The sequence below is a fragment of the Haliotis rubra genome, unplaced genomic scaffold (genome assembly GCF_003918875.1).
Source record: "Haliotis rubra isolate DU_JTF1 unplaced genomic scaffold, ASM391887v1 Scf194, whole genome shotgun sequence".
In the NCBI taxonomy this organism is placed as follows: Eukaryota; Metazoa; Mollusca; class Gastropoda; order Lepetellida; family Haliotidae; genus Haliotis; species Haliotis rubra.
Window position 1 is genome coordinate 620,134 of NW_025765936.1, and position 22,343 is coordinate 642,476.

The 22,343-nt window shown below is 41.8% G+C and overlaps 1 long non-coding RNA gene across 1 annotated transcript; it reads right to left on the minus strand.

Moving 5' to 3' along the window:
* Positions 1-234: 234 nt before the first annotated feature.
* On the minus strand, positions 235-5,444 carry LOC124274750. The gene is made up of 3 exons (XR_006898012.1): positions 5,308-5,444; positions 3,851-3,971; positions 235-346 (listed from the first exon to the last, which is right to left on the minus strand). It is a non-coding gene; the product is annotated as an uncharacterized LOC124274750 (long non-coding RNA).
* Positions 5,445-22,343: the final 16,899 nt, after the last annotated feature.

Sequence of the window (22,343 nt, forward strand, 5' to 3'; positions counted from 1 at the left end):
TACTTATTAATCTATCAAAGTACCGAACCGTATTATCTGTATGATTTACTGTTATTGGGTGGAACTTTTAAATGCGCATTTGTACAGAATTTCCAGGATCTTGATATTGATAAAATGGTACAGATGACTCTTTTAACACATATGTATTATGAATATGGACATATAAATAAAAAGTTGAAGATAAATGTGAACAATTATTAGTACTCGTTCAAATGAAAACTAAAAAGTAAGAAATCTCAGAGTTGATGTAACAGTTTTTATTCGCTCATGCTGACGTGAGGCTCTTGCTTCTTAACATTCAACTTTTAGGAAGAATTCGGCAGTGCAGTTTCCGCAGTCGTTTGATCTGAAACATTAGAGTGAATCAAGATTTAAGTAAATAAGACATATACCAGGAGGAGGCAGCTGAAAACATTCAAATCGTAGCCTCCCCAGTACTGATTTTGTTTGACACTATTTTCAGTTAGTATGATGTCTTGGGCTCATGAAATGGCCTGTAATACTCTCAGATTGTGGTATCAGGGTTTTTTACAGGCCATTATATGTGGTGGGGGCCTGCGAGCATTTTCGTCACATTTGGTTTGCTGCCCGACCACACCTCAAAGTTAATCATTGAGCGTTTTACTACTATGAATCTGATCACTTTCATTTGACATCTGTGTACTCCTAAAGGATGTAGAAATTATTTGACATAATTTTGTTTTGAACAAAAAATCAAAATAGCCGCCATTTTGGCCGCCAGTTTGTTTTGTCGTGTTTTGCCTTCTCAGCACTTAAATCTACATAAAAATGAACACCGAATGTTTCCATTTACATCCAAAGTTGATACTTTTGATGTGTTTTGACACTTGTTTCTCCTAGAGTGATGGCTTGGGCACAAAACAAGTCATTTTGTATTCATATCGTGGTAATTTAATGTTTTACAGCTTATTCTTTGAGACAGGGGTATTTTATCGATTCTCCGACCTTTCATGGAAATGTGTGATGGTGATATATTTAATGGCAGTTAACATTATTTTTGTTACTAAAACAAGTTGTTTTTGTTTTGTCTTTACTTCTAGAGTGACGGCTCGTTATTAGGAATGTTTACATATTACCCAGAATTCAAAATGGCCGCCAAAATGGCCGTCATTGTAGTTTAACTACATATACTTAGTGGAGGACTAAATTTGTACTGATATGAAATCCAAACAACTCATTTGGTGTCTAATGTTTAATTCAGTATAGGCCCCTTTTGAGATTCTCCTCCTGGAGTAACAGGAAACATATGTTGAAAGATAAGTAATGAAATACCGTTGTTTTATGCCACAGTTAGCTGACATCCAGCTCTAGCTATGCACCATTCCTACTGGAATAATGGAATACCAATCCATACTTACAGAAGAAGAGCATGTGACAGCACGTACACCTAATGAAGCAGTCAGGGAGCTAGGACACAAAATGAACAGGGGAACAATTTTGTAATCATCCGATTTTTCTTGGAGTGAGTGAGGGGTATAGTATAACACCGCCTTTAGCAATCACCAATCAAGCACTTATCCACCACGCCAGGGGATGCCAGAAATGGGTTTCATCAATGCCTGGAATCGAACCCAGGTCTTCAGCGTGATAGGCTGATAAGCCAATGCTTTTACCACTGTCCTACCCCACTGCTCTATCATCCTCTATCTATATGTCCCACCCTGCCTAGTGAAATCGTACGTTGCCTGCTTGATCAGCTGCATGTGATCGACTGCTGCAGTATCCCAGACATATGATTCACCTGGAGTAACAACAAGCTATTCGTCATCACTTTCCGTAACCTCCAAGAAGACACGAGTCGCTATTCGGCTTGCCCCGGAATAACCAGTGTGCGAAATGGTTTCCACATTTTGCTGGCCAGTCGGGCTGGCTATGCCTGAACGTTAATAGCCAACATAATAATTCACTAGCCCGAAATTTGAATGTAGAAACTAAGCAAACGATTACAAGAAATAGATGAGAATAAGATATTGTTGGCATGACACGGGTTTCATGATTAAGCTGCTAATATGATGAACTTGTTTATCAGGCCATAATGTTGCAAGGTTTTAAAGTGTATTATAACTTTAGGAGTCAGAGGGAGTGATGACCCCCTGAAAATTCACTAGCCAGTCGGACCTGTCACTATGGAGATTTATTGGGCCGACTGGATTTTTACTAGCCACGGGCTAGCGGGCCAGTGGCTATTTCGCACACTGGGGAATAACACGAGTTGGTCACGAATGACAACATGCCTGTCGGGAAGAATATACAAGGTACCTTCATCTCTACTCTCAGCATGTGTTGTGTTGTGTCCCATGTTAACACAGACCACCGTATAACTGCTACTGGCGCCATGGCCCTTACTCCCGGTAAGGGGCGGTGGGGTGGCCTAGTGGGTAAAGTGTTCGCTCGTCAAGACGATTCCCCACATGGGTACAATGTGTGAAGCCCATTTCTGGTGTGCCCCGCTGTGATATTGCTGAAATATTGCTAAAAACGGCGTAAAACCCAACTCACTCACTCACAACTCGCGGTAACTTTGGGATTGCCCAATTAAGGAGTGTCACCGGTCGGAAGCGAGTCAGCTCTCTTACCGTGTATCAGCAGATATCGAGTGAGTTTAGTTTTACGCAACATTCCAGCTTTATGGCGGCGGTCTGTAAATATTCGAGTCTGGACCAGACAATCCGGTGATCAACAGCATGAGCATGGATCTGCGCAATACGATGACATGTGTCAACCAAGTCAGCGAGCCTGACGGGTCAGCACACACGGCAACACAGAGGGTACGTCAAGTCTGACGGTGTTAACTGACGTTATTATCCCCTCCCTTCAGTTATTCTATATGAGGTCGGTGTTAACTGACGGTATCATTCCCTCTCTCCAGTTCTTCTGTATGAGGTCGGTGTTAACTAACGCTATTATGCTCTCTATCCAGTTCTTCTGTCACAGGTCTCTGTTAACTAGCGGTATTATTCCGTCTCTCTAGTTCTTATGTATGAGGTCGGTGTTAACTGACGTTATTATCCCCTCTCTCCAGTTCTTCTGTCACAGGTCTCTGTTAACTAGCGGTATTATCCCCTCTCTCCAGTTCTTCTGTATGAGGTCAGTGTTAACTGACGTTATTATCCCCTCTCTCCAGGTCTTCTGTATGAGGTCGGTGTTAACTGACTGTATTATCCCCCCTCTCCAGTTTTTCTTTACGGGGTCGGTGTTAACTGACGTTATTATCCCTCTCTCTCCAGGTCTTCTGTATGAGGTCGGTGTTAACTGACTGTATTATCCCCCCTCTCCAGTTTTTTCTGTACGAGGTCGGTGTTAACTGACGTTATTATCCCTCTCTCTCCATGTCTTCTGAACGAGGTAGGTGTTAACTGACTGTATTATCCCCCCTCTCCAGTTTTTCTGTACGAGGTCGGGGTTAACTGACGTTATTATCCCTCTCTCTCCATGTCTTCTGTACGAGGTAGGTATTAACTGACTGTATTATCCCTTCTCTCCAGTTCTTCTATCACAGGTCGGTAACTTAATCCCGTCACTCACTCACTCACTCACTCAATGAATCACTGGATTATTTACAGACCGCCGTCATATAGCTGGAATATTGCCGAGTGCGGCGTTAAACAACAAACATACAAACTGAACACTGGCACCACTCAAGGTGAACATATAAAGTAATATTGTTTATTATTGTTTATATTGAAGTTTTTTTGTTTGTTCAACATTCAACACACGGCAACACAGCGGGTACGTCAAGTCTGACTCCCAAGAACAAACGGCCACAAGTCATTGTAAGCTGTAACACTGCCAATGGTAGTTTGATGAGTAAAGAAATAACTTTGTTTACCTGCACACAGCTGTTGGATGTGAAGGACAAGTGGCCTGGGAGCAGGGGTCCATACACTTGACCTGCTCGACTCCAGGTGGACAGGGGCCTGGAACCCCTCCCTCAATACGTCTACCTTCACCTACAGGAAAAAAAGGGTCAGTGTTGAGTACAGGCAATTACGTAATCCTGGAAGGGACATTGTCGCGCATTCTAGGCTATTCTTACGCATCTTTGATGGGGCGACAATGCGACAACGCGACATAATTAAACCTTGAAATTGTCCCTATGTTGCATTGTCGCCCTTTGGAGGAATGGAATAATATTATTAAAAACGCGACATTCGACATCGCGACAATGCGACAAATGACCGAAATGTCGTGTTGTCGCATTGTCGCTCTTTGGCTAATTTTACCTCATTTTCCTGGGTTTTGAGAGGGCGACAACGCGACAATGTCCCTTCCAGGATTTCATAGGCACTTGAGCTGAGCAGTTGTCTTTTAGTTTGGTATCCTATTTGGTGAGCGACTGAGTGAGTTTAGTTTTACGCCGCACTCAGCAATATTCCACCTATATGGCGGCGGTCTGTAACTAATCGAGTCGGGACCAGACAATCCAGTGATCAACAGCATGAGCATCGATCTACGCAAATGGGACACGGTGACATGTGTCAACCAAGTCAGCGAGCCTGACCACCAGATCCCGTTAGTCGCCTCTTACGACAAGCATGGGTTACTGAAGATCAATTCTCACCCGGATCTTCACGGGTCTCCTATTGGTACATCAGTCTATTTCGAAGTGTGTCCAGTGTGTCCAGTGGGCCCCGTACCCAAGATAGAATATGTGAATTCAAAGTAGACTTGGTAATATACTCAATCAAAGAAAAAACTTTGCTTGTTAATTTGAATCCCACGATGTTTGTGCATTATTTTAAAATAATTGTTTACCATACTCCTATCATCCAGGTAACAAAACAATAGATGACAATTGTCGAGATGACGTCGCCTGACATGTATGTCAAGACTGTGTACTGTCTGACAACGACAGACGAAGGTTCGCGCAACTATTACAACGGGTTTTACAGCAATGAACATCATCATCCACGATATCGGTATGGAAGAGCATGTCATCACACGGTCAGGTGTTTTATGAAATACCTCAGAATTATACCAACTGGCAGATCTTTGTACCCGTGAGCTTCTTATAACCTTTTTCTGGTCTAGCTATTGTTCCCTTGCCTTGACCTATAGCATTTCAGGGCCGGTGAGGTAGCCTAGTTGTTAAAGCGTTTGCTCGTCAAGCCGAAGACCGGGTTCGAATCCCCACATGGGTACAATGTGTGTATCACATTTCTAATGTCCACCGCCGTGATATTGCTGGAATATTGCTAAATTTCGCGTAAAACCAAACTCACTCACTCACTATAGCATTTCAAACAAAACATATTACTATGAGTGATAATATCGATATTTACTCACCATGCAGTACGAGAAAACAGAGGATAACAAGAGCCTTCATTGTGTTTGCGTCTTGCAGAGAATGCGTGATGAAGATGTCTGAAGCGGATGTGTCAGTCGTCCGAAGTACGGCAGCTGTTGAAGAACAGTAGCCTATCATACAATAGCAACTTGTCACTACACAGTTGGTTGGTTTGTTGTTTAACGCCGCACTCAGCAGTAGTTCAGCTATATGGCGGCGGTCTGAAAACAATCTGGACAAAACAATCCAGTAATCAACAGCACAGCATCGATCTGCGCAATTGTGATACGATGACATGTGTCAACCAAGTCAGCGAACCTGAGCCCCCGATCCCGTTAGTCGCCTCTTACTACAAGCATGGGTTACTGAAGATCAATTCTAACCCGGATCTTCACGGGTTACATAAAAAATGTACGTGAAAGTGTAACGCAAATGTTGAAAGTTTAACCTGTTATAACATTCTCCCCAGAAGAAGGTATTGACAGGTATATGATACCATCTATGTCAGGGAATGTGGGATTTCAGGTGGGAATGTGGGACGGTGGGGTTGCCATATGGTTAAAGCGTTTGCTCGGCACGCTGAAGACCCGGGTTTGATTCCCACGTGCAGGTTGTCAATGTGTCCCTTTCTGGTGTCCTGCGTGATATTGCTAACATATTTCTGAAAGTATCATAAAACCATACTAACTCACTCATACAGATGGAAAAGCGCTTAAGGTGCGATGTCTAAATTTTGCAGTTACAGACACTTGACATTCTTTCAACTACATGTATATGTCATTTGTGACAGCTTGTTTGAAATCGGCACACCTGCATACATTATTCAATGTGGCTTCACTGTAAACAAGACTCCCGTGACGAAGAATGTGAACAGCTTGTGTGTGTTGTTTGTTAAATTTATTTTTATTTTAATAAATTAGATGATTTTTAAAATTATAAGGGTATTCGTTGAATCCAAAGCTTTGTCACAAATACACCAATTTTATGCGATCAAAACAAAAGTACAAACTATATACATACACACTTAAAAAAAAGAAACGCATATGTGATTTTGAGAATATTGGAATCAGGCCAAACCAATAAGAATTCCGCAAGAGCGACTTCATCGACTTATCCAGTCTGTATTGGAGCGTGGCCGAGCAGTAATTACTGTCAATGGTGGCCATACAAAGTGCTGACTTTGACGTCGTCTTGTGGACTCAAGTAAGCAGAAACACAACAATAAAGGCTGCTGTTGTGTTGGCCAACTTGACGTGTGAATTTTCGCCATTGAAATTTTTACCATTGAAATTACGTGAAATAATTCCTCTTAAACTAACGCAATAAATACTTCTACAATTGGTTTATGCGTTTGTTTTTTTGAAGAGTGTATGCTTATTAGATATGAAACAGTTCAAGGGGTTTCGTACATCAGGACGTACAGATGATGGCATGTGTACAATGTTCCTAATGGCTGGAGGCGGTGGGGTAGCCTAGTGGTTAAAACGTTCGCTCGTCACGAAGACCCAGGTACGATTCCCCACATGGGTACAATGTGTGAAGCCCATTTTTGGTGTCCCCCGCCTTGATATTGCTGGAATATTGCCAAAAGTGGTGTAAAAACTCACTCACTCACCGAATGACTGGTTATTAAGATAGAGTGAGTGAGTGAGTTAAGATTTATAGTTACATCGGCAATATTTCAGCCATAATCTGACTTAAAAAGTTATAAATTAACAACAAACGCAATTAAAGGACAGTAAAAAAAACTAGATTATCACAGTTAGAGAATTAACAATAGCAACTTTTCGTGCTCCCATAGTCACAGTCGGGGGCTCGAGGGGCGGTGGGGTAGTCTAGTGGTTAAAGCGTTGGCTCGTCACGCCGAAGACCCGGGTTCGAATCCCCACATGGGTACAATGAGTGAAGCCCACTTCTGGTGTCCCCGCCGTGATGTTGCTGGAATTTTGCTCAAAGCGGCGTAAAACCAAACTTAGTCAGTCAGTCGGGAGCTCGAACCCAAACTTGTCTCTAGATATCTTTAGTCTGGCACGTTTCTCCAAACGGGTTGAGGTGCATGCCAACTCGTCACGTGTCTTCATAGTAACTTCACATTTCGTTTTTCCACATTCCACAGTAAATTTGACGATCGAGTTTTGTGTGTGTTAATCGTCTTCGTCATCTCTTCATATAGACCGATTTATGTTTGTGGTTTAATGACTCCCGATACATATATGATAGTTCGAGATGTACCATACATCAATCAATCGTTTATTCCGCATGTGTGGCCTCCGGCCCATATACAGATGATACAGCAGGTTGGCATTTGCATGTTACAGACTTAGTATCTCAGATGTAGTGCACACTGAAAATAAAGTTGTAGCTTAATAATAGTTTGTATCATCAGATACCATTAGGTTGATGAAACCAGTTTTTATATTATAGGATGTACAGACAAACAGTAGGTATTTAGATCTTCAGCTTTCATACGCTGGACATATCATAACAAAATGAAATTCATCCACAATCATGGCTAACTTACTCACTTTACACAGTCGCAGTGTTCTCAATACGTTTTAATATCGCCCAAGTCCAACTTGTAATCTGGCCATGCTAATACGCAGTTTCGTCAAGTTGCGACGCTATAAGGAACAGTCGCCATGAGTTAAATACAATTCCGGTTGTAAATTTAATTTGAATGAAGAATAAGTGTCATATCTGCTGCTACAATGCAAGCTAGATTTCCATTCCTGAGTTAAGATATCAGTAGCACGTTGCTTAAATTCTGACAAAAATTTGTCTACACTGCCAACACTCTGGAACAGCGAGACGTAACCAAATCCGTAGCTAAATAAAACTTGCTTAACCGATGAAGCCCACGTATGGCGATTAACGTTATCCAATGAGTACAGCATTTCATATGCTTTACGTGGATACCTGTGACTTGTTTGAGTGGCATTTTTAGAAGTTGAGACGTACAATATGGAACACGTATTTATCGATAACAACTTCTTTATTTCGTGAGTGCGACGTTTCGATATAGATTTTTGTACCGTTGTCAAGCAAGAGTGATACATAAAGTGGAGGATGGAGAAGGTTGTTGAGACTGGAGGACGCTGAGAAGGTTGTGTCTATGCCTGCCTGTTGTTTCAGGAGTCGGTTGACAACAACCCACCGTCAACAACAACAACCCGAAATGTGTTATTTATATAATAAACTGTGATTGTGGACAAAGCTACACAGGTGAAACATCCCGACCCATTAACACCCGAGTCAAAGAACATCGCACCTCTGTTGCTAATTCCGACACCAAATCAGCTTTCTCTGACCACATCAAAGCAAACCCCAATCATCAAATAGAGTGGTCCGACGTCACCATTCTCGCCAACAACCAAGCGGACTTCACTAAACGCAAGCTCACCGAAGCCATTCACATCAAACGCCATAAGCCCACCATCAACCGTGACCAAGGATACTTCATTCCATCAGCTTATGATCCACTCCTCCACCAAGCCCAATCTATTGTATAAACATCGCACCTATTGTATAAACATCTCCTTCATTGTAACTACTCCTGTATTTATACACCTCTGGCTTCCATTGACTATCCTTTGTGTACTCACTGGCTTCATCAGCTTACTGCTTAACCAATTATGGCAATTATGTTGTTTCCTTTGTCAATTACAATGTATGTTGTTTCATTGTTATATACAGTATATATATGCAGCTCCTCCACTTCATGTATCACTCTTGCTTGGCAACGGTACAAAAATCTGTATCGAAACGTCGCACTCACGAAATAAAGAAGTTGTTATCCATAAAAACGTGTTCCATATTGGATACCTGTGGCTAGGCATGCGAGTAACTCTAAGCCAAAATTTAACATATCTCGACAAAGAAGACAAATAAACTGGGAATCTGTCACATTCGCCCATAGCTAAAACATTCGAAGCTCTTGTACTAATGCTAACAAACCGTCAATCGCTAGATGTTGTATTGTCTCTAAACACTTTAGACGCTGAAAGCCACACAACACGGAAGTTGTGCCATACAGAAAGCCGTTTCCTTCAACATCCTTGACCATACCAGTTGTTCACATCCTTGACCATACCAGTTGTTCACATCCTTGACTATACCAGTTGTTCACATCCTTGACCAAACCAGTTGTTCACATCCTTGACCATACCAGTTGTTCACATCCTTGACCATACCAGTTGTTCACATCCTTGACCATACCAGTTGTTCATATCCTTGACCAAACCAGTTCTTCATATCCTTGACCATACCAGTTGTTCACATCCTTGACCATACCAGTTGTTCACATTTCTGACCATACCAGTTGTTCACATCCTAGACCATACCAGTTGTTCACATCCTAGACTACACCAGTTGTTCACATCCTTGACCATACCAGTTGTTCACATCATTGACCATACAAGTTGTTCACATTCGTGACCATACCAGTTGTCCACATCCTTGACCATACCAGTTGTTCACATCCTAGACCATACCAGTTGTCCACATCCTTGACCATACAAGTTGTTCACATTCGTAACCATACCAGTTGTTCACATCCTTGACCATACCAGTTGTTCATATCCTTGACCATACTAGTTGTCCACATCCTTGACCATACCAATTGTTCACATTCGGGACAAGCCGAATATCGTCGTCTGGGAGGTACTTTATAGGTTAAACATATTTTTATTTCGAAATACAAGAAATGGTGATCGGTGAACAAGCCTCTCCCGTACAACACAGTAGAAAATATGATTGTGGTGACACCATGAAATAGTCATTTGAGTGTTGGTGGCAAGCGTAATCAATATAAACTCTGTCAAAAAAGAAACGCAACCCCTGTATTTTAGAGATTTTGATCTGAAGTTTTAGGACGACACGGCATTTTTATTATTTAAGACAGAAGTCTGAAATTTGGCAGAATAATAACCCAGATGGGCATGTTTAAAATTGTCATTTCAAAAGTCATCTCACAGACACCAGTTTGTCACCAGGGGGGCGTCTTTCTCAGTATCTCGTATGAGCACCACGCGCTGCAATCACTGCACGGCATCTCCTTGGACAAGAACGGATAAGACGCCGGATTCTTTCCTGGGGAATGGCTCTCCACTCCTCCTGCAGTGCAACGGCGAGCTGTTGCAGCGTCTGTGGCGGCGGCTGACGTTGACGTACGAGTCGATCCAGAGTATCCCACAGGTGTTCAATAGGGTTGAGGTCTGGTGATTTAGAAGGCCATGGCAAGACATTGACGTTGGAATTCTGCAGAAAGTTCATTGTTGCACGTGCAGTATGAGGCCGGGCGTTGTCCCGTTGAAAAATCTGTGTCTGTTGGTCAATGATCGGGAGAAGGTGAAGCTCTAACACGTGGTTGATGTAACGTTGGGCTGTCAGGTTCCCTGGAACGATCACCAAGTCTGATTTCTGGTTGTATGAGATGGTTCCCCAAACCATGACGCTTTCTCCGCCAAATCTGTCCACCTGTCGGACGCAGATGGGCGCAAAACGTTTATGACGTCTCCTATACAGACGCTGTCTTCCGTCGTGACGTTGCAAAAGAGAACGTGATTCATCAGAAAACCAGATGCGCCTCCAGTTTTGTAAAGTCCGTATCCTTACGTTGTTGCACCACCTGAGTCGTCGGCGTCGATGTAGGGGCGTAGTACAGGTCCAACAACTGGTCTACAGGCACGTAAACCCGCTTCTTTCAGGCGGTTCCTAATCGTTTGAGCTGACACTCTCCTCAAACCTGGTATTTGTGTGGCAGTCACGGTTGGTAGGGCATGCCGATTACGCAGGTGATGGACCCGGATGTACCGATCTTGAAGGGGGGTCGTGATTCTTGGCCTTCCACTTCTCGGGCGATCGTTGGTCAAATTGAAGTTGTTGTAGCGGCTCCAAAGTCGGGATATCGTTGTTTTGTGAACATTTAGGTGCCGTGCAACAGTTCCAAAACTTTCTCCGGCTTGAACACGACCAATGGCGATATTTCGGTCGGCAGCACTCAATCGTGGCATTTTTAACACAGCTTTTCGGCGACAAATGAATGAATATAATACGAAAGCACATGGGCTTTTATACACCCCTACATTAACTGCCATTTTCATGATTTGCATGTGGTTTTTTTGTGCGAAGTCACCATGAGGGTCATTTCATGCGTTGTGACGGAATAAGCAATAAAATACACTTATGCGTACAAATGCAGTTGTTTGGATGGTAATCTTCATTAATTACGTGTATAATTTCAATACATTCGAATAAAATTTAGTTTGGAAGCAATAACTTCATTCAAACGAATTTTTCATATCTGAGGACAGGGGTTGCGTTTCTTTTTTGACAGAGTTTAGTAGTAATAATGTCGTATGTCAGTCAAAATCATAGCAGTATATTAAAAGGAATATGGCACAATTATGTATTTTTCATATCTTTGCATCTTTGCAAAAATATGGAGTTTTATGTTTCGTATCTTAGTATATATAAAAGCATGAAATATACCAGATAAAAGTATGAAGCTGTGCACTGATTTCAAGGTTTCCATATTCGTTTTTAAGTTTGAGCTGGAATGACCGAAAAGAACAGATTTTAAATCAAAACCTTTAACAAAGTAATACAAATCTTGTCTGATCAACACATAATCGGGGCAGACAAAGAAATGATGTAGACTGTCTTCAGTGTGGTAGTGTGGTTGGTACACATTGGACTCCCAGCTAATATATCTATTAAATTTGTCGGGGTGGAGGTCGCTGCAACCAAGTTTACGGAAAGGGACGAGTGGTGAAGAATGCAATTCTTCATCCTACTTAAATAGATTTGCGTTATCTGTGACGTCAACATTGCTCATTAACTTGCGTTGTCGTAAGAGGCGATAAAAGGGATCGGGAGTCCCGGCTAGGAAGCGGTTCCAGACTTCTGGTCCGGCAACTACACATGCCCAATACTTCTTTTCTCCACGACTTCTCTTACACCGAAACTTGTACTGATCACAGAATAGATGCTGGCCACCTCTCACTGACTCAGTAAACTTATCCTACCTGTGCGTTCGCCATTTTGATAATGAAAAATCACCGAGCACCCTTATATATAGCATCTTTAAACTCATAGTATTAAATTTTACACATGCTTATTTTTTGTTACCTGTTGTAATATAATTTCCTTAATTTTACATTTATTATAGCTTCATTTCTTTATCTATGGTGATATAATTTAAGCGTCATGCACTACTCTTGGTGATTATACATTTCTAAGAAACAAGAGAACAGGGTTCACTAATCTAAGGTATAATGGTAATCCGATGTTGCTTACTCATTTTTAGCTTTCGCGGGACTACCTGCCACAACCTGACCTTTAGCTCTCCCGGGAATAGGGAAAATTAAATTTAGCTTTCCCAGGCCGACACCTGGTTAGGCTCACTGACTTGGTTGACACGTCATCGTATCCCAGTTGCGTGGATCGATGATCATTCTGTTGATCAGTGGATTGTCTGATCCAGACGCGATTATATACAGACGCCGCCATATATAGTATGACCAGAAATTATTGAGAATTTTAGGAAAATGTTTAATTGGATTTCTAGTATAAACGACCTTGACCAGCTATAAAGTGCTTGGTTTCATTCAAGAGAGACAACTCCGTTAATCCTTTTTCATTAGTTTTTTAACAGTTATCCCCCTTTGTTTACTTGCTAGCAGACGACATTTTCAGTGATCCTCAGTATGGATGATTTAGAGAAGAGGAAGTTGATTTTAAAGTATTATAACAAGGACATCAGATCAGCTTAAGTGATTTGAAGTAGAACAGGCATCACTTTGTCCACTGTTTATCGTGTTTTGAAAAATATTGCAAATGGATATGGCATTAAGTATCAGGGAGGCGCAGGTAGGCCCAGAAAATGTACTGTCGGTGACAGGAGGCGGCTTGGTATTCTTGTTTCTAAAAAACAAACGAACGACTTTAGAAAACATAAGGCTGGATATGATTCATGGAGGAACTGTGGCTGTCTGTAAGGAGACAATTAGAACTGAGCTGCATGCAATGGGTTGGCAGAAAAGTCGAGGAATTCCATCACCGATCATGAAACCTGAACAAAAGGAGCGAAGGTTGAACTGGTGCTTACAGCATAGAAATTTAACTGGGACAATGTGATTTACTCAGATGAAAGTTCTGTGTGGCTGTTTCCTAATACACTGAAATTCTGGACCAAACAAACTGAAAAACCTTTGTATCAGCGCCCAAAGTACAGTCTGAAATTTTACGTGTGGGGTGGCATATCTGTGTTAGTGGCAACGCCCCTCTGTGCATTTGAAGGGAATGTGAACAGTGAGCGGTACACAGATATTCTCGAGGGACATTTGCTTCCATCTGCTCACGTGTTCTATGGAAATTTGTGGATTTTCCAGCAGGGCAACGACCCAAAACATCGTTCAAAGCATTCACAGACCTGGTTTCGGACCCAAAATATGACATTATTAGATTGGCCAAACTATAGCTCTGAACTAAATCCAATAGAAAATGTTTGGGGACTTATGAAGGAAAGTGTCAAAAAGAACAATCTGACAAATATTGTTGAAATGAAAGACTGACTGACTGAGTTTAGTTTTACGCCGCCTTTAGCAATATTCCAGCAATATCACGGCGGGGGACACCATGAAATGAAAGAAGAAGTGGTCCGATATTGGGACAGCATGGACCACGACTTTCTAACTACTTGGATCAGCAGTATGCCCCACCGCATTGAAGCCTGCATTGCTGCCCATGGTGACTTGACAAAATACTAGCTGTTCACCTGTCTTTGAATCTGGAGTTATGTTCTGCTAATATTCACATTTAATACGTGAGTAATGGGTGAAAAAAATATAAAAAATTACAATCTTTAAATTCTCACTAATTTCTGGTTGAACAACAAAGAATAACACGCGACGTGTTTTAACATTTTAGGCTAAAAATATTCACTTATGAAAAACAATTCATCTTCAAGGTATTTCTTTTTACATGCTTTATAAATGATTTGATTTCCGAGTTTTACTGTATATCTCCGTCAAGGGGAAGTCGTGAAATAGCCGTCTAAGTGGTTCCAATATCCCTTGCAGAGTTATGTCCCTTTGATTGGTTCGAATCCTAGTTCGCCCGATGATGTCTCTAGGTTTGTCAGCGCCTTAGTGACCGTACTGGGCGTCACCAAAACTGTTCACGTATGAGAGCTTTACCAATTCGGGTCTTTCTCCCACGTTAAGCAGACGCGCCGTGACCCTGACATTGGTTTTATCTGTGGTTAATATCTGAGACAGGCATCACTTCGGACCTCCCTCCCACGTTAAGCAGACACACTGTGCCCCTGATATTGGTTTTTGAAGTGGTAAACGTCTGAGACCAGCGTCGAGTCACTTCGGGCCTTCCTCCCCCATTAAGCTAACACAGCTTATCAAGCTGAAATGAAATACCATGAAAATATACAACTCACTCACTCATCTGCTAAATTCACACATATCAAACCACCACATTACTCACTGATGACGTCAATAAACGAGTTATAACACATGGAAACTCCATTTAAAAATGTAATTTATTGATGACGTCAATAAAGGTTTAACAGCATAACACAGGAAACTCAGTTTAGAGGTGTCGTTTATTGATGACGGCAATAAACGAGTTCTAACACAGGAAACTCAGTTTAGAGGTGTCGTTTATTGATGACGGCAATAAAGGTAATAAACTCCATTTAGAGATGTTATCGATAGATGACGTCAACAAAGGTGTAATATTATAACACAGGAAACTCCGTTTAAAGATGTCGTTTATTGATGACGTCAATAAACGAGTTATAACACAGGAAATTTAATTATGTATATAAAACACGTGCCGTGGTATCATGAGATTTGCACAATAACTTACATTGTGATATGTATTGATTTTCAATCGTGACATAATGTTAACTTATACGTAAAAAAAACAGTATCAAATTGTGAGACTTCATAAAACCTTCATTAGTTTACATATTTCGAAAATTCTCAAAACAATTTAATATATTATGTATATGTCACAATGAGCAAAATCCGTAAACATGTAACATCTTATGTACAAACTAACCAAACAATAATTCCATTTTTTGAATGACTGGAAATTATTAAGATGGTCGAAATGAAATCATCACCACAGACTAGAATAAGAAGCTAAACAGATACTAGTAAATAAGCATGTTCAATTTCGCTTTCTATTATTTCTATCGTCTTCACTGGGTGATACAAAGCAACATGATAATGTTTGGACTTCGTTATCATAATAACATCAATTTGTAACATTGCTGGACTATTTTTAATTGGCTAAAACATTTTACACTTTTGCTGTGACATATATACCTGATTGTATAGAGAAGGGGCAACAAGATATTCAGGGTAAATATCACATTCATTTTTACTCTAAACAATAATGAATATGAAAGACATGCATGGAACAATACTGGAACAATATCAATGAAAGTATTAATACTTAGGAAAGTATATTTGTGTGTGTCAATATCAATAGAGTGAAAAATAATATTCCAATTGGTTTCATGAATATTATAGTGCATCTTAATATACGAGTTTTCAAAGACAGTGCAGAGGAACACATTGTATTCTTTAATGAGAGTGGTCCCTAGGTCTTGATGACCCTGGTTCGGGGTGCGTCCAGACTAGACAGGTACCGGGACATGCGGTCAGCCAGGTCACAGAGAAGGCCGTACATCTGCAATAAGCACGTGTAAAATTAATATTCAACATAAAATATCAATTAAATTAAAATGCAATTCAATTTAATATACATTTTCGTTAAAAATACTTAATTCAACTTAAAACGTGTATGAATACACATTGTACTTTAGAAAATGGTCGAATGTAACATATGTTGCATTTGGGATTAAAACAATTTATTCTAAATTTAATTGGAAATATGGTAAATATTTTTAGTTCAGTTTGAAAAGAATTAAATTAAATCTAACTTGGACTGATTTATACAAATATTTATCAGTTAACACATTCGTCCCTACTCGCCCTTTCCGTAATCTCCAAGAACCTAAACCTAGAGGCTGCAGGTGACTTGTTGTTGTAGGTGGCATGTGTTATCCCATCTGGGATTACAAGACTAATTGAAGCATTGATGAGTTTGGTCAATTACAAGACTAATTAAAGCATTGATGAGTTTGGTCAATTACAAGACTAATTAAAGCATTGGTGAGCTTGGTCAATTACAAGACTAATTAAAGCATTGATGAGCTTGGTCAATTACAAGACTAATTAAAGCATTGATGAGCTTGGTCAATTACAAGACTAATTAAAGCATTGATGAGCTTGGTTAATTACAAGACTAATTAAAGCATTGATGAGCTTGGTCAATTACAAGACTAATTAAAGCATTGATGAGCTTGGTCAATTACAAGACTAATTAAAGCATTGATAAGTTTGGTCAATTAATTTGCATGCAACCAGTGTAATTGGCATTATAACCAGGGGGAAATGACTTTTGTTCCAAACGCTAATGTCCAGTTTGGCATTATAACCAGGGTATTATATAGGCAGGAAATCCGTTCCGGCAAAACCATGGCATTATATCCAGAATAGCTTTATAGCCACCTGAATAAATGTTAGAACAACAACAAAACACACACACACCCCACACCCCACACCCGCAAAAAACACGTCAGGCTGAAGTGAAGTGAAACGTAAGCACTGTGTTTAAGATTTAAATTGATTAGATCATAAAAATATATTGTTTTGAAACTCAAAGCTATTGATAATTACGTTACCGTAACATGTCCAAAGCGCACGTAAAATCTCCAAGGCATGACCGCAAGATCGTCATAGAAAACCATTGGAAACCTTTCATCAAAGTACCTCAATCCTATATATACTCTTTCCGTGTAATCATACCTCAATCCTCACACGCATTCTGATTGGTTTGTTGCATTTTCGCACATAACATTCCATTCGCAACTACCCGTGTCATTCTGGCAAGCCTTCTCTTCTTGTAGGTCACGGAAAGAGGAGAGTAGTTGCGAATGATAACATTCGACACCACTCGCCCCTGTCCGTAAACTCCAAGAAGACTTGGCCCATATTCGTGACCAACTCGCGTTATTCCGGGACAAGTCGAATAACGACTCGTGCCCCTCTGGAGGTGAGGTGAGGTGAAATTGGGTTTAACGTCGTGCTTGAGAATATTTCGCTCATATGACGACATGCATGCGTGTGTATGGGTATGTGCGGCTGCTTGTACTAGCCCAGACTTAAGCTGGTTTTATAGTGCTAGCCCACTTAGATACCATGCCGCAGTGAAGCATGAATACCCCACTCAGACACATTATACTGACTCCGAGCCGACCAGTCCTTGCTGTACCCATTAATGTCGAGCGCCAGGCAGAGACCAAAAAGTACCATATTTTAACGTCTTTTAGTATGACGTGGTCGGGGATCGAACCCGCGACCTTTCGCTCTCCGGTTGGACGCTCTAACCACTACACCACGGAAGCGGTCGTGCCCCTCTGGAAGGATTTCCTATTGGTGTATAACTACTTCATATTAGAACGAAAACTCTATTCCTGTTTGATTCCAATGGTCATGGTCGATACAGGGATGAAGTGTTGAAACCTTTTAGGTGCCCCTTATTCGACAACAGCCAAGTGGAGTCATTTTGCAGCACGACAACGCAAGGACACACACCGCCAGAATTGTTTGAGAATAGCTGCACGTATCCTGTCCGCTGCTGTCCTACCTCACAAAAGAGCTTCTCTTTGTATCTCTTGTAGCGGAGAGGGACGTGTTTGACCGTTGTCTTACCTCTAAAAGACCTTCTCTTTGTATCTCTTGTAGCGGAGTGGGTCGTGTTTTACCGTTGTCTTACCTCACAATAGACCTTCTCTTTGTATCTCTTGTAGCGGAGAGAGTCGTGTTTTACCGTTGTCTTACCTCACAAAAGAGCTTCTCTTTGTATCTCTTGTAGCGGAGAGGGTCGTGTTTGACCGTTGTCCTACCTCACAATAGAGCTTCTCTTTGTATTTCTTGTAGCGGAGAGGGTCGTGTTTGACCGTTGTCTTACCTCACAATAGAGCTTCTCTTTGTATTTCTTGTAGCGGAGAGGGTCGTGTTTGACCGTTGTCTTACCTCACAATAGAGCTTCTCTTTGTATTTCTTGTAGCGTAGCGAGGGGTCGTGTTTGACCGTTGTCTTACCTCACAATAGAGCTTCTCTTTGTATTTCTTGTAGCGGAGAGGGTCGTGTTTGACCGTTGTCTTACCTCACAATAGAGCTTCTCTTTGTATTTCTTGTAGCGGAGAGGGTCGTGTTTGACCGTTGTCTTACCTCACAATAGAGCTTCTCTTTGTATTTCTTGTAGCGGAGAGGGTCGTGTTTGACCGTTGTCTTACCTCACAATAGAGCTTCTCTTTGTATTTCTTGTAGCGGAGAGGGTCGTGTTTGACCGGCGGGATCGGCTCAGCGGCTTTGACAACAACAGTTTCCTCTGCTAAAGATTTTGCTGGCTGGGATTTCCGACGGTTCTGGGCGGACACGGGTGCCGGTTTCTCCTACAACAGTGAGTGAATGAGCTTTTGTCCATATTCCAGCAGCATCACGTCAGGGAGGGACACCAGAAATCGGCTTCACACATAGTACCCATGTGGGGAATCGAACCAGGTCTTCCGCGTGACCAGCAAACTATTTAGCCATGAGGCTACCCCACCACCCTCTTATCGGTGAGGGGGCGATGGGGTAGCCTAGTGGTTAAAGCGTTGGATCGTCACGCCAAAGACCCGGGTTCGAATCCCCACATGGCACAATGTGTGAAGCCCATTTCTGGTGTCCCCCGCCGTGATGTTGGTGGAATATTGATAAAAGCGGCGTAAAACCAAACTCAGTCAGTCAGTCAGTCTTATCGGTGAGGATATACTTCACCGAACTTTTATACAATGGCTATTTTCAGTGCTTCCTTACTATACACAACCTACGGTCTTTATAGGACTCGGACCTTGCCGCTTCATTTCTTTCCTCACCTTAAACCAAAGACCTCCTTTTAACTATGTATAATTAGATAATAATTCTAATTACGATTATTTCATTTGTAGTATGTAACATATGCAAATATAGTGGCTTTTCATGTAAATAACATCCAGAGGCCAGATATGAGAAGAAATGACACGTCCTACAATTAAATAGTGGAGCGCAATAGTGCAGTGGTTAAGGCGTCTGCCTATCACGCTGAAGGCCCGGGTTCGATCCCCGGTGGAGGCACCTAGTTTCGGGTCCCGAGGTGGACACATTTGCGTAGTGTCCATGGACAAGATAATAAGATCCACATTGTCTCAGTTCACCCAGCTGTAAAATGGGTACCCGTGAGGATGAGCTAGCAATGTGAGTGTTTAGTTCATTGCGCCTAACAGGCAGCATGACTGTATGATCCCCCGGGAGTTGAAAAAGTATCGGAAAGTACGATAGTGTCCTATGACCGGGGATAGGCAATGTGCCTGGATATGACCGCCATATAAGCGGACTATCACTATTACTATTACTATAACTAAACACCACTAAAGGGGATTACAAGTCGTATTTTACTAAATAAACTAGTGTTCAAAACAAAGTATACAGTGTTTTTTATCACACTTGAAAAGAAAACAAAAGCGTGTATAAATGGACATCTGTTCCATTCAAATAGGGTATTAAATTCTACAGCAAATGTTCACAATTTCATTTAATACAAAGTCCGTTTTCCTGATATTGAAAGACACGTGTTATCATAGTCGGAGCTTTTTGTGCCTTTTACACAAATCAACAAGGCGTTATTTTCTGCAAAATATCATCAAATGTTGGATCAATAATGAGTGTGACCTCCATTGGCTTCAAAACACGTTGACGCATTGATGATGTTAGGCGTGAACCGTTGCCATTCTTGTCGGAGACATTGTTCCAGTTGTTGGGCGGTGACAGGTGGCGCTGGTAGTCTTCTGATTTGTCGATCCAGGTAGTCTCATAAGTGTTCTATCGGAGAATATGCTGGCCACGGCAAAACATGATGTTAGCGTTATGCAGAAAGTCGTTTGTCAGTCTTTCTGTTTGAGGCCTTGCGTTATCGTGTTTGTAGACAATGACACGTGTTTGTTGGTGGAGAAATGGCAATCCAACTGCAGCCCCCTCTCTCTCTCTCTCTCTCTCTCTCTCTCACACACACACACACACACACACACACACACACACACACACACACACACACACACACACACACACACACACACACACACACACACACACACACACCATCACGCCACCGGAACCTCACGGTCGGACTGAACGTAATTCGGCGCTAAACGTTCACCTACTCGTCTGTAAACACAAGCCCGGCCGTCATTACATGCAAAACCTATTGTCGTCGGTGAACATTACACGTCGCCAATCACGCATCTGCCAACGTCGAACTCTCCTGGCCCATGTCAATCGACGACGGCGGTTTTGAAGAGTCAGATGCATTTCGCGGTAGGGTCGACGTGTTTGAATACTATGTTCTCTTAGTCGCAGACACACTGTTTGTCGACTTATACGGTGACCTAGTGCCATCGCTGCCGTTGACGTCGACAATACAAAACGATTTCTCAGATGAATTGTCTGGATGTGGCGATCATCACCGGGAGTTGTCACACTTGGTCCACCACACCTAGAACTGTCTGACGTATTGCCTGTTTGTCTTAGTGGTTCCATCTGATGACAGAAGCTCGGGTTCAGCCGAAGGTTTTGCAATGACGGTGTGGTTAGCTCCTTGTTGGGCCATTCCCACAGCTCTCTCTCTCTCTCTCTTTCGATTTGCCTCAAACTTGGCATATCTTTTGTGTGTGTTTACTACTGTGTCGCTTACGTGTCGCGTAAACTGTTTTATACCGTCTGTATAGACGTGCATTTCGTGTTACATCATGATTTGGGATTTTTTGCGAGGTTTAGGCGATTCGTTAAGATTTTAAACCCATGCTTGTCGTAAGAGGCGACTAACGGGATCGGGTGGTCAGGCTCGCTGATGGAATCCAGTGATCAACAGCAGGAACAGATCTACACAACTGGAATAGTATGACCAGACAATCCAGTGATCAACATCATGCGCATCGATCTACGCAAATGGGATACGATGACACGTGTCAACCAAGTCAGCGAGCCTGACCCGATCCAGCTAGACAGGCTTGGGTTGCTGAAGACCAATTCTAACCCGCATCTTCACGGGTCTTTTATGGTACTGAAATGCAACTGACGACTCACCTCTGTTGGTATTTGAGGCTGTGTCTTTCTTCTCCCCTTGATAACCTTAGATAAACCCTTGATGCGAGAGACCATCACTACAAACAGATATAAAACACACATATATGGAGAAAAAAATGAAGAATAGCTTGAGCTACTCTGCCCCAAAGGAAGACATTTTCCCAGCCTGCCTGAAATATGAAACCCTGAATGAAACATTTCCCCACTCCAAGGCTTGTTTCTATGGAAACGCACCTCCTCTGGCCACCTGACTGACACAGTGGGAAATTCAAATCTGGATTTGAAAATAAGAAATATATATTAAAAATGTATGTTTTGTAGACTCTCTGCATCCATACTGTGTGCTGTGAGTCTTCACAACATACTTCTTTATACTATGACTTAACATCAGCCTGAACCTGTGAGTCAGTTTTGTGATATTTAATAGATTGCACTTGAATACTACTTTGCTTGGCATCTAAAGACAGCTTTGACAAGGCAAGGAGGCCGCACCCCATCTGTGTATGGGTTTGAACCCCGGCCTTAAATTACTTGGGCCTTTTTGTACCCTTATTACCCAAAGAACAGACGTAAGTTACTGGGACGCTTTCTACCCTTATTACCCAAAACAGAACAGACGGTAGGTATTGGGACATTTTCTACCCGTATCATCAAACGTAAGACAGGCAAGAGTTATTGGGAGCATTTCAACCCTAATTTCCCCAAAAGAAGCCAGGAGTGTTGTATTGGGACCTTTTCTACCCTTTTTACCAAATGGAAGCCAGGAGTGAGGTAATGGGATA